The sequence below is a fragment of the Nelumbo nucifera genome, chromosome 8, assembly GCF_055504915.1.
Source record: "Nelumbo nucifera cultivar China Antique chromosome 8, China Antique-T2T, whole genome shotgun sequence".
NCBI lineage: Eukaryota > Viridiplantae > Streptophyta > Magnoliopsida > Proteales > Nelumbonaceae > Nelumbo > Nelumbo nucifera.
Window position 1 is genome coordinate 20,592,982 of NC_142656.1, and position 12,411 is coordinate 20,605,392.

The 12,411-nt window shown below is 36.0% G+C and overlaps 1 non-coding gene across 1 annotated transcript; it reads left to right on the forward strand.

Annotated features, from left to right (window-relative positions):
* Window positions 1-10,123: 10,123 nt before the first annotated feature.
* On the forward strand, window positions 10,124-10,197 carry TRNAT-AGU (transfer RNA threonine (anticodon AGU)). Its single transcript has one exon. It is a non-coding gene; the product is annotated as a tRNA-Thr (tRNA).
* The last annotated feature ends 2,214 nt before the right edge of the window (window positions 10,198-12,411 follow it).

A 12,411-nucleotide genomic window follows, 5' to 3' on the forward strand; every position in this document is an offset into this window, starting at 1 on the left:
CGATCATGTAAACACAATGCCTACAAAACCGAACCGATGTAAATTTGACGTTGATTTTTGATTTACATCGCTTCCAAATGCAGCCTTAGCGATTGAAATTGTTATTTTGTAATGGGAAAAAGGCGCTTAATTTATTCAAATAGTTAACCCCACCCACTTTCATTCAAGATGGAGAGAAGTATAAGCATGCATGACAATATAGAAAAATTCAAAGACAAGATACCCAGATTCCAGCATGGGCAAAAAGATTTGCTTCTAAAAAATAAACAGTCTTAATTTCATGAGTCCCACAAAGTTTTTATTATTATTATTATTATTATTATTATTATTATTATTATTATTATTATTATTATTATTATTATTATTATTATATGGGATTACACAAAAAAAAACAGTGATTTCCACTTAACAGTATTATGACCCTGCATATATATTATTAGGTAATGTTTCATATGTCACAATCATTGATGCTTCAAAGATGATGGTGGTTTGGCCGGATTCACTTGATCATGTTGATCTGTTTACTCCATACTTCTGTTTCTTAAAAGAGAAAAAGAATAAGAAAAACTGTATCTTATTGCCATAATTGTACAGAGAAACAATGACTACTTTAGTGGTTGTTTTACATCACTTTCATGCCCAATGGATTTTATTGATATCTATTGCTTTCAGCTCATTATGACTTCGGCCTTTTGCTTTATTTTTCATACTTGTATACTTATTACTTTCATTCAATTCTAGTCCTTAGTCTGAACCACTTGATTTGAGGGAGAGGGAATGGATGTATATTTAATTCAAACCGTAGTAGTAAAGTTAATCCTTTTTGACTAAAAGCATTGTTTATGATTCAACACACGTGGACATCTTGAACTGCTGTAAAGGTACTGCTTGCTTCTTTGGACCGGCACCCTAACTAAGGCAATAAACTAAACTTTTGTTGGGTGTTAGTAAACGAGATCAAATCAGTCCCCACAAGATTGCCCCCCACAATGTCTCATAGCACATCCGGTCATGTATTGAAAATATCTTTTGATGATAATACCAGAAATGATTATGCTATCATCGAGAAATGTTTTCAATACACGGCGGAGATGTGTTATGGGATGTTGTGAGAGGCAATCTTGTGGGGGGGCTGATTTAAATTCTTAGACTCAGTTTGGAAAGAGTATAAATACAAATATGTACAGTATAAATATATAAAAAATAATACAATATGTAAGGTTTTGCACGCTCCATATTTGTATTTGTATTTAGGCTCAGTTTGGAAGCAGTGCAAATGTAAATATGTACAGCATAAATACATACAAAATAATACAAAATATAAGGTTTTGCACTCTATATATTTGCATTTGTACTCCTTCCAAATTCAGCCTTAATAAACATATTCTTCTAATTTGCATTTTACACAGTTGACATGCCTCTATGGTTTGGCCCACATGATTGATTGATGCACTGGTTGATGGTTAAACGGTAAATCATATCTGGCTTGACCCAACCCTATGGGGTTGGGTTAGGGTCAGGACTATCTAGGTGCAGGGTTGGATTAGGGTTTTGATTCTTTAACCTGAATGGGTTTTAGGTTTTGACTAATCTGCTCCATGGGGTTATGCTAACCCCTGAATTCTAATTCATTTTCATCTTCATTTTGTTTTTTTTTTTTTTCTTTCACCAGTGGAAAAAATGACACCTTAGTACCTATAACCTAATTCCAACTTAAATAAATGGGTTTTAGAATTTTAAAATATGTTATAAAAAGTACAATTGATTGAAAGGCTGTGGGTTGGATTGGCTTTGGAAATTGTGTGTTGCTGAGTTGGTCAGGTTGGTTTGGGTGGAAACATTGTTGGGTCAGGTTAGGGGGGAGACAAACCCACACAAAATTCGACCCGTTGGCATCCTTAGGCTCAGTTTATTTACGGTGCCAATTTCATTTGTAGTAGTGTAAATGCAGATTACAGGTTATATAGGCTATAGGGGGATTAAGGGGTGGGGACAGTAGGGTCATGTGAGGTTCATTGAACTTACAACAGTGCATGCACTTACAGAGGTTTGATCCTGTCTTCCATAGTAGAGGGATGCCGAGTAACCATCTCAGCTACTATCAAGGTCCATTGTCCTTCTGACTTGATTTTGTTTTATTGTTTTGCATTGTCAAGAGTTCAAATACAAGGTTTAGAAATACAAAATATAAAATATGTACTGTACATTTTTGTATTTCTAAAATGACATGGTCCTCACCTTACATAGAAGAGAATGAAAGTGGGGGGAGGGTTATTTGTTTGGTAGTGTGGTAAGAAGCAAGATAATGTAGTGCTCACTTTATATGAGACAGACTCAGGGTAGGAGAGAGGTGGTGCAAAATTTGCATCAATTTTCAGGTGTAAAATCTGCACTTCAAATTAACGCAAATGAGACAAAAGGTACAAATTTTTTTTTCAATTGCACTATAAAGCATAAATACAAATATATAGATGTAAAATTGAATTAGGTGCAAATTTTATATTCAATTCAGATTTTCATCACAAATAAACACAGTAAAAAAATTGCACTTACAACCTGAACCCAATCTAAGGCCATGTTTGGGAGTGCTTATGTTAAAAAATAAGTGCTTATTTTAATAAGCACTTATTTGCATTTGACACCCAACCTTTTCAAGTGCTTATTTAAAGCACTTTTACAAAAGCACTTATTTCGTATTGGGCATTTGGTAGCCTTTTTCCAATAAACACTTAAGCATTTTTTACTATTTTGTCCTTTATTTTCTTTCAAATTTTATGAAAGCAATTTTATAAAAGTAATTTTATGAAAGCTTTTTTATAAAAGTACTTTTACGAAATTACTTTTATGAAAGCACTTTTACGGAAGTACTCTTATAAAAGCACTTTTACAGAAGTACTTCTATAAAATTCAACTAGGGATAGTTTTATAAATGGTATTTTAAAATTCAACTAGTGATAATTTTGAAAGAAAACATTGAATAAGTGCTTATACTGAAAAAAAAAACTGAAAATTTAGGCTTAAAAAGTAAACCCTTATTTTTAAAATAAGCACTTTTTTCAGGCTTATCTCAACACCAATAAGTGCTTAATTGTGTGGTCCTGGCCCAAGTAAGAACGTATTTTTAAGAACTCCCAAACATGGCCTAAGTAACCCCGATCAGCCTTTACCTAATTGTTGCATCTCGCGAGAAATACCCCTATTTTGTAATGAATGTTGTATTTACAATTTTTCAACGGCATACCCAATGGGTTGGATTTGGCATGGGTCAGCTTCCTTAAATGGAGGCATTTGGATCAAACCCATGGAATTGTAAGATCTCTGTGGTAACATCACTAGACCTTACGCACATCCTTCTCTTCCCAACCTTGAGTGGCCAGACTCAGGCTTATCTTTTGCCAACAAGTCTAATAAAATTTAATACAAAATAATAACAACAACATGATCAAAACGGACCCGAACCCAACTAGATACATGGTTTTTAAACCACTGTTGACCCAAATCAGTCCACCATCTCATCATCCCCAAGTGATGCATTCAGTCATACAAGATTGGCAACATAGAACACTTTATAACTTGTCAAAGACAGACAAAAATGTGTAGATGGGGAAAACTGTTATAACTTTAAAGTTATTTTAAAGGTTTAGGGCATTCCCACGAGCAAGTCTCTCTAATGGAGACTGATAGGAGTGTTTCAAACCTTTTAGATTTCTTTTCTCTTTTCTTTTTTATGCTTTCTATCTCTAATCTCTAACCCTCTCCTTCCTCTCCCCTTTTGTCTCCCGCCTCCACCCTCTACCCCTCTCCATCGGTTAGCTTCAATAGTCCTTTGTCGGTAATTGTCAACTTCCACCATCTCTCTCTATTCTCTTCATCTTCGTCTTCTTAGAAATTCTATTTTGAGAGTTTAAGACATTCACATCAAAATAAAAACAAAGTGAAGCATGGGCTATTCACAAAGTTGTAAGGTTTTACATCTTATATGGGCTATTCACAAGAACGTCATTTTGGTAGAAGAAGATGAAGAAAACAAGGTGAGAGAGAGAGAGAGAGAGCCGGTGGTGGAAGTTGACGGTTACCAACGAGAACTACTGAAGTTGACCGGCGTAGAGGGTGGAGGCGGGAAAGGAAGGAGAGGAATCGGGCACGAGAGACGAAAAGCCAAAAAAAAGAAAACAAATGTAAAAAGTTTGAAACACTCTCTCGTCTTGCTCACTTGCACATTGGAATGGCCTGAATGTGTTGAACTGACTGTTTTGTTATAATTGGCCCCATAGCTTGAACGCTAATCCGAACTCCACACAGACATGGTCACAGCAGTAAACAATTTCACTATGCACTATCATGTTACAGCAGAACAAAGACAATGTGGAATTTTTTTTGGAGCCACTTATTTTTAAGCAGTAATTGAAAATATTTTAGGCCGGTACAACACCAATAAACATTTATATACATTTGGAAAATAAGCCCAAATGAGCTTTTTTAAGCAGCCTTTTTTAAGTGCTTATTGTGCTTTTAATTTGTTTTGGCCTGCCACATAGTTTTCAAAAATCTTATACTATTTTTGTTTGAAAGAAGTAGTTTTTCACCAAACATTCATAAGCACTTATTTATCCAATAAACACTCCCAAACGACCACTTAGTGAGCTTTGGGTGCAGGGTGCTAGCATGCTAGCAGAGTAGGGCAAAGGTCTCAAACTCAGAGTTCAACCCAAGCTGAATGGCATGAGGCAATTACGCACAATATCAAGCAACTACTGGTTTTTTGTGGTGCCTTATATATAATAAATATTTTGACTCATCCTATGAGCACATGTACGTGGCTGCATAATACTTATAGGGATGAATCACTAGACTTGAATGTTTTGATGTAGTACTTTTCTGGCTATACTATAATGAAGTGTTTTGAACCTTGATGACAAAAAAATGAAAAAGAAAATAATCCCAAAACGATGAGCTATTGACACATTTAGAAGTAGGTTTGACTAAGTCAAAATAGAGCTAAACAAATGGAGGGTGTTTAGCAACACTATTGGTTTTATTTTTCAAAAAAACAAAAAACAAAAGCTGCCACACCATAAAAATCAATATATTTTTGTTTTAAAAAGCAAAATCATACATGATGGAAAACACTGATAGCTCAGGTAGCCTAGCCCAAAAGGGGGTAAATTAGATTCTATAAATTTTCCTTCAAAATCAAATTTTTTGAAAATTTATTGTTCTAAACAAAAATATGAACATAGAGCAATATAATTCCCTAGATACACCACTTGAGAAATTTCACTATAACTAGTTACACTTCACGATGCCAGCAAAACCCTTATGACCAATTGGACTTCTAGGTGCCAACTAAAAGTGATTGCAAGCAAATTATTCAAATGCAAGAGAATGTTGATCAATAATGAGCAACTGCATTGAAGAGATTCAAAACTCTTTGAAATGAACAATGAAATATAGTAGCCTTTGCAAGCTTTTCTCCAAGTACAAAACTTCTTTTAAGCTCGGAATCTATTCCCTTAACAATGCTCTCTTGTTAATACTCTTTAAAAACTTTTTGTTCTTTAATACACTTTCACTTCCTTGAGATTTTCATCTCAAATTCACATATTTATATCAAGAAACATGCTTAAAGAGAGCATATGATTGCCATAGATCTATTAGGAAGGGATTAATCCTTTTATAGGAAATGTTTAAAACTTGTTTCCAACAAGATTGAACGCTTACTTGAAAAGGGAAGAGCTGTTAAGCCTTTAAACTGTCAAAAACTTCTTTATTTTTCATAAGGTAGTCAATTGGATCAAACTAGTAGTCAACTACTACAGGCAAGAGTAAATCTTTTCTCTCTTGTCATGGATAGTCACGTACCCCTACTCCAGTAATCAACTACTAGTTAGGACCAATGTGACACTACGCTCGACTATCACAAGTAGTTGATTGCTATTTCATGGGTAGTCGAATACTCAATGACACCAATCTTGGCTGTCATGGGTAATTGACTACCACCTTATGGGAAGTTGACTATAGATCATGATCAACCTTGGAAAACTTAAGTTGGTGATACTTAATGCCTAGAATTTGACTCCTTAAGCTTCCACACTAAGAAACTACACATTTTAGCTTAGATAAAGTCTGGGGGAAAATAGCCACCTAAAACTAATTTAACGATTAGTCTTTAAGGTTTTTAGAAATGTCGAGGTTTTAGTCTCAGTTAAGCCCAATGTTTTGCATCTTGCATATGATTACATTGAGTCCTAAATAAATAAATAAAACACATGAAAACCACTGGAGCATGATGCTTTTCTTTCTTCTTATTCCTTTTGGTGTTGTCATTACAACTTCTTCTTCTTGTTGTTTTCTTGGCTTGGGGAGATTTCAGTCCATCAATTTGTTCATTTGCTCCTTTGTGCATTTAAACATCATTACTTTTATTAAATCTCTTGAGTTTAGTTGAGGATACAATAGTTGTAGCAGCACATTTAACTTTTCATATTATTAATACTTTCAATGAATTTGTTATTATCAAAACAAATAAGTTCAACAATCTCCCCCTTTTGTTATGTTGGCAAACCATTTATTGAAAAATGGTAACAATTGAAAGCTCATATAAAGAGAGTACAAATTTAAGTTCCCCTTGTCATTAGGATACATGATACATATAAATAAATAGATATAATAAAGAGGAAGTAATAATTCATTAAACATGTTTATAGAGTATTATTTTATCATCCCCCTTGTTTCAAGTAAATGATGCAACATCAATTTTCCAATTCTCCCTTGCTTTATGGAGGTGATACATCTTCTTTTGATTAGAAGGTATTCTCCCCTTATTTAAGTTGGAATAGGTCAAAGTTGCTCATCTATTTAAGTAAGTATTGCTTACTAGAACTTGAGCTTTTTCCAACACATTCCATCAACATTTTATCATCTCACTTGCATACTAGATGACAAATTTAACAAACATATGCAGTAGATATTTCTAGGAAAAAACTCAAACCATCAATCAATTGATTAAATATTTTTCATATCAATCATATATTCCTCCCCCTTTTGGCATCAACAAAAAAGGAAAAGGAAGTAGGGAAGCAAGCACATATAGGATTAGCAGAAACATTTAATTTTATAGATCTAAGCATTGGATAAAAAATTATTAAATAGTAAATAAAGTGCATAAATCATCAAAACACATTGATGAGGGCGGATTTGGCCTTCCAATGACATTGTGACCCATGGCATCTTGGAATAGCAGGATGACACATGGACACCACCTAAGTGATGACTTAGACTCTCAAATCGTGGTTTCTCTTCGCCCCGACTCGGCAACCTGCCTTCATCGCCAACCTGGAGACCTCAACCACAACTCAAGTCGGCTAGAAACACCTCATCTAGGGCCGACTTGTAGCACCTCGTCACTGGCCGAAGTGACCTCAATGCAAGGAGTGACCTCCCTCAAGGGCATGCCGGCGTGACTGAGGTCCTAGTGGTGACCTGCGAGATGTGCTCGCTGACAAATTTGGCATGCATATGCCATCACTCCCATGTTTTTCGGAAGTTGGCCCACGTACCGAACATTCCGGAGGGTGGTCAACGTGCATGGTGGTTACCTCTGGGGATCTCAGACCGGTTAGGTGACCTCCCAGAAATCTTGAATGCGATGCGTGAAGCCCACACCAAACAATGCCTATATAAAGGCACCAACCCCAATGACACAGGGAGGACGTGCGATTAAGTACATTCGAGCTCTCATACTTTCTGATTTTTAGCTCGCAATCTACTACAAGAGTACTAACTTAAGCATCAGAGCGACCTCACCGGGTTAGCCACCCCGGGTCCTCTGACACTGTTTCCTTGCAGGTCTCTTCGAAGAGCTACCCAACTCGGCACCTGAGCATCCTCTTAATTCAATCCAGTCAGTTCGGCATCCAAGCTTTCATCCAGCAGAAAATACTCCAACTCAACCTCTGAGTCATCAGACACCAGGAAGTAGTCAGAACAACAAGGTGCTGCCAAAAAGCACTTCATCACACATGATTATAAAGAATTTGGATTTACATAGGTAGAAGAGTGTAGAACTAAGGAAACATTGATATCCATGAATCAGCTTTTTTAGCCTATAAATTGAGGAGCAAGGTTTAACTGAACGCTTTAGCTATTCAGCGGGCTGTGGAACCAATGATAGTATTCCACGTGAGTATTTAAATACATGGGGCTCACATTCTTTTACAGTGGGCCCATGAATTTTTTACCAGCGTGGAACCTCGTCATTGGTTCCACAGCTCGTTGAACAGTTAAAGCGTTCAACTAATTCGGATTCTAAATTGAGTATCCAATACAATAGGCACACGTATAAATTAAGGAAACATGGTATTCTAGAAAACTTTTTATAAGTTGATCACTAGAATACTATACCTACCAACTCAATTAATCATACATAGAACATTTTATTGAGCAACAAATTCCGTACCACTTATCTCAAGCTTCTCAGCATTGCCCCGGTTTACATTTACTCGTTCCACGATGGATAGTTCTTCGTTGGTAGGAAAGTAAGAGTCATCTTTGTCATCTCCCCATACATAACATTCATTTTCTTTTCTAAGAAGAAATTCGTCTTTGTCAACAACTTCTTCCCTTGTTATTGTAGGAGGATTGGGATGACTGGAGGAGGATTCTCTGATTAAACAAAGTTCAACTAAGCATACATCAGCTACAACTACACACTTAATTTTTCTTATTGTTAATACTCTTAATGAGTTTGTTATCATCAACACACATAGTATAAACAAACATCCCCTTAATTATTGATTTCCAATTTTGATAACCCAATTGCCCAATTTGCTCTAATCTGAATTTGACAACATTAGTGAGTTGGAGGTGAAGAATAAGAGTGCAATTTGGGATGGCCCAAAAAGAACATTACATTGCTTTGAGCTTAGGCCTTTTGTGCTGGGCCCATTCAAGATTTGACAAAAGTCCAACCCAAGCCACCCAAGTTGCACTACTAAGTGAATGAGTCTAACAATCCCAAGCAGCTTGCAAGCTTTTGTTGGTTCCCCAAAATTTTGGATGGTGATCAATGAGGACCAGTTTTAGTACTATTGGCATTTAGTGGAGCAACATGGCCCATGACCATACAAATTGGGTATCAATATTATGTCACATACATGAATCCATTTTTGTCCCAAAACTCCTCATATTCAACATCCTTCTTGAAAATCCAGATTTTATTATCAGCTTTTCATCATTTGCAAAGAGGAAACCTGTACCCATGGAGGGATCATTCAGTTACAGTTCTAGAGGTCATTTGTCTGAAACCAATCTTCGCAAGTTCAGCTTTTGGGCTGTTTTAAGAGACAGAAATGAGTGTGTTAGAACAATTTTCCAAAAATACCATTATGGGTATCCACACCCACAACTTATCTGGCCCTGATTAGTAGGACCTTAGGTCTATAAGTTCTGGATCTGAGCATATCAATAGAGATTAATTAAGACCAAGGTCTAATCTTGGACTTAGGGGTGCAAGTTGGGCAGGTTGGGTTGAGTTTATAGTCAATCCTGTCTCGACCCTCAAATTTGGGTTTAAGGCCCAAGTCCAGACTGAATTCGAGGTCAAGCCTGATTTTTCCAACCCGAACCTAGCCCGTACTGTAATTTGATGCACTTGGATTGGGCTCAGGCCCAGGCTGGTCTCAGATTGGTCAATGAACCCACTCTTATGCAAATATGTATATATACATATATATAAATATGTATAATTGGGTCGGACTCGGGCTACCTAAGAGCTAAGCCAGGGCCTGGCCCAAAAAATTAAAAAACCCAACATTTTGGACCCAGCCCAGCCCGTATAAAATTTCGGGCTTGGCCAATTTGGGGTCGGGTTGGGCCCGCCCAAGCTGCACCCCTATTTTGACCCAGAAAGTTGACCGTGTCGATTGGTTAACTTTAATAAATGGGCGTAAAAGTGAAATGTTTTCAAACAAAAAAATTATTTTTTTAGCGAAATGGCACCCCTAATGTTACCTACTTTAATTATAAATAAAGTCTGTGATGGTCGAACTGGAAACTAACATTCAATTTTGGCTCTTATTACTAAATAGAATTAATAAAATTCCCTAAAATTTTAAATAACAAAGCTCTCATAGCTCAGTTGGTTAGAGCACCCGTTTAGTAAGCGGGAGGTCTTGAGTTCGAATCTCAATGAGAGCAAAATATTATTTTTCCTAAATTTTCACAGTTTTTCGGTTTTTCGCTTCACGTGTCTGCATGAACAGGAATTCCGGATATGTCAGAGGAAACAGTGGTGGCCCCCACCAATTATTCTGGCCGAGTCCTCGATTATCCGGTTCCGGGCCCACCGCTACCTCCCTTATCATCTCTGCAAGAAAAGAAACACCAGAAAGAATCTTGCCTGGTCCAGGTCGTACCACTGACAACGGCCCCAGTCTCACTGTATACACAGCGCATTTTAGGGACAAACTCAGGTGGAACACGGGGAACAGCGTCACCTACGAGGACCACAAAACCAGTAAAAAAAAAAGAGTGACGAGCTGACGACAAATCTCCAGTCAGTCCCTCCTTCTCATTTTCCTATTTTTCCAAGTTTATAATAAAGATAAATTGATCACCCAAATAAATTCAGAGAGAATCTCTGTTGGAGACCGAAATTATCCAATCCAACGATTTCGAAATAAAATCTCAAAGTAAATTACAGATTACCACTCTGACTTTAGCCTCCTTCAACCCTTAACTCTTATTTGTAACAAAATCAAACCTTTAAATTCTAACACTTTGCTACTTCCGTTATCATTCTATTCGTTAAATAAAAAAAAAAATCATATAGTCATATGATCGTTCAACATTTTTAAATTCTCAAATATCTATTTTTTTTTTCTTTTTTCATTCAAAGTGGGTGAAAAAGATAATGTGCTTTACTATGCCTATTTTCAAGATGTGGGATCTCTCTTCCACGAGAACTCTGCCCATGTTATTCATAGCACATTATCTCCGTGAATTGGGAATATTTCTCCCTATATAATATTATGCAAGAGGATGACATATTCTCCATGTGTGGCTGAGATGTTATGTGGGCAAACGTGAACAAGAGATTCGGACTCTATTTTCAAAGGGTGTTTATGGGTTGGTTCGGTTTAGTTGACCAATTGAAACGATTTGGTTAGATTGGAGCATTGGTTACTTGAAACCGGTTGACCATTAATGAAAATTAGTCAATTGAAGTTGTATTGGTGGTTTGGGTCAACTTTTGGTTGAATCAATCAATTTAAAAGATTTAAATTTTAAAAATAGACTTAAATTTAAAAATTATAATGATATTATTAAAAAAATTAAATTTATAATATAAAAATATTTTAAACTAAAAAATATAGAAATTTCTCACTTCCTTTATTGAAAAATTAAATTTAAAATATAAAATACTAATAAATATCTATGATTGAATTAAATTTAAAATATAAAATACTAATAAAAACTTACCAACTCAGGTTTAATTGTGTTGGTTTGATCGATTTCATTAGTTTGATGAAAAAGCTTATTATTTTCACCATTTTAAAATAACATCCTCTTACTGTCTAGAGCTGTTCACGGGCTTTATCTCTACATTAATAGAAAATGTTCAGGCCCGAGCCCGAGCCCGAGCCCGAGCCAACCATTGGGCCTAGGTCTTGAGCCTGAACCCGATTCGACTATAAAGCCCGAAGCTTGGGCCTGAGCCCGAGCCCAACTAAAAATTTAGAAAAAAAAAAGATTTTTCATTTTTAATTAAATTAAAAGTTATTTTATTTATACTAAAAGACCTCAAAACCTACAAAAATAATGAAAATTCTCATTATTACTTGAAAAAAGAGAAGAAAATATATTATATATACTTTTTTATTATATAAAATATATTTTTATTAATATAATACATTATCAAGTCGAGCTCGAGCCAGACCTAACCCAAAAAAAAATTGGGCCCGATATTTTAGGCCTAAACCCGAATCCGCGGGCCTGAAATCTTATCCAAGCCTGACTTCGATCAGGCCAGGCCCGTCGGGCTATCCGGCCCATGAATAGGTCTATTACTCTCTTACCCATTAAATCTTGAAAGGGCGTTTTGGAAAATAAATTTCTTCCGTCAATCCAATTAACGAATAGAGACAAAATGTTAAAATCAATTTGGGGGGTCATTATTCAACATGAAAGTTGAGGGGCTAAGCGTCATTCTGCTAGTAGTATAGGCCGGTAATCTGTAAGTTTTCTCTAAATAATATTTATTTATTTATTTATTTATCCATATCTGGGGAGAAGGACATGGTCAACGGAATCAGATCTCTCGTCTCCAGGTTGGCCCATCATCCAACGGCTGTGACATAATGATTTATCCGACGGTGGAGATTGATTACTTTATTTCTCCACGTGGCTAAA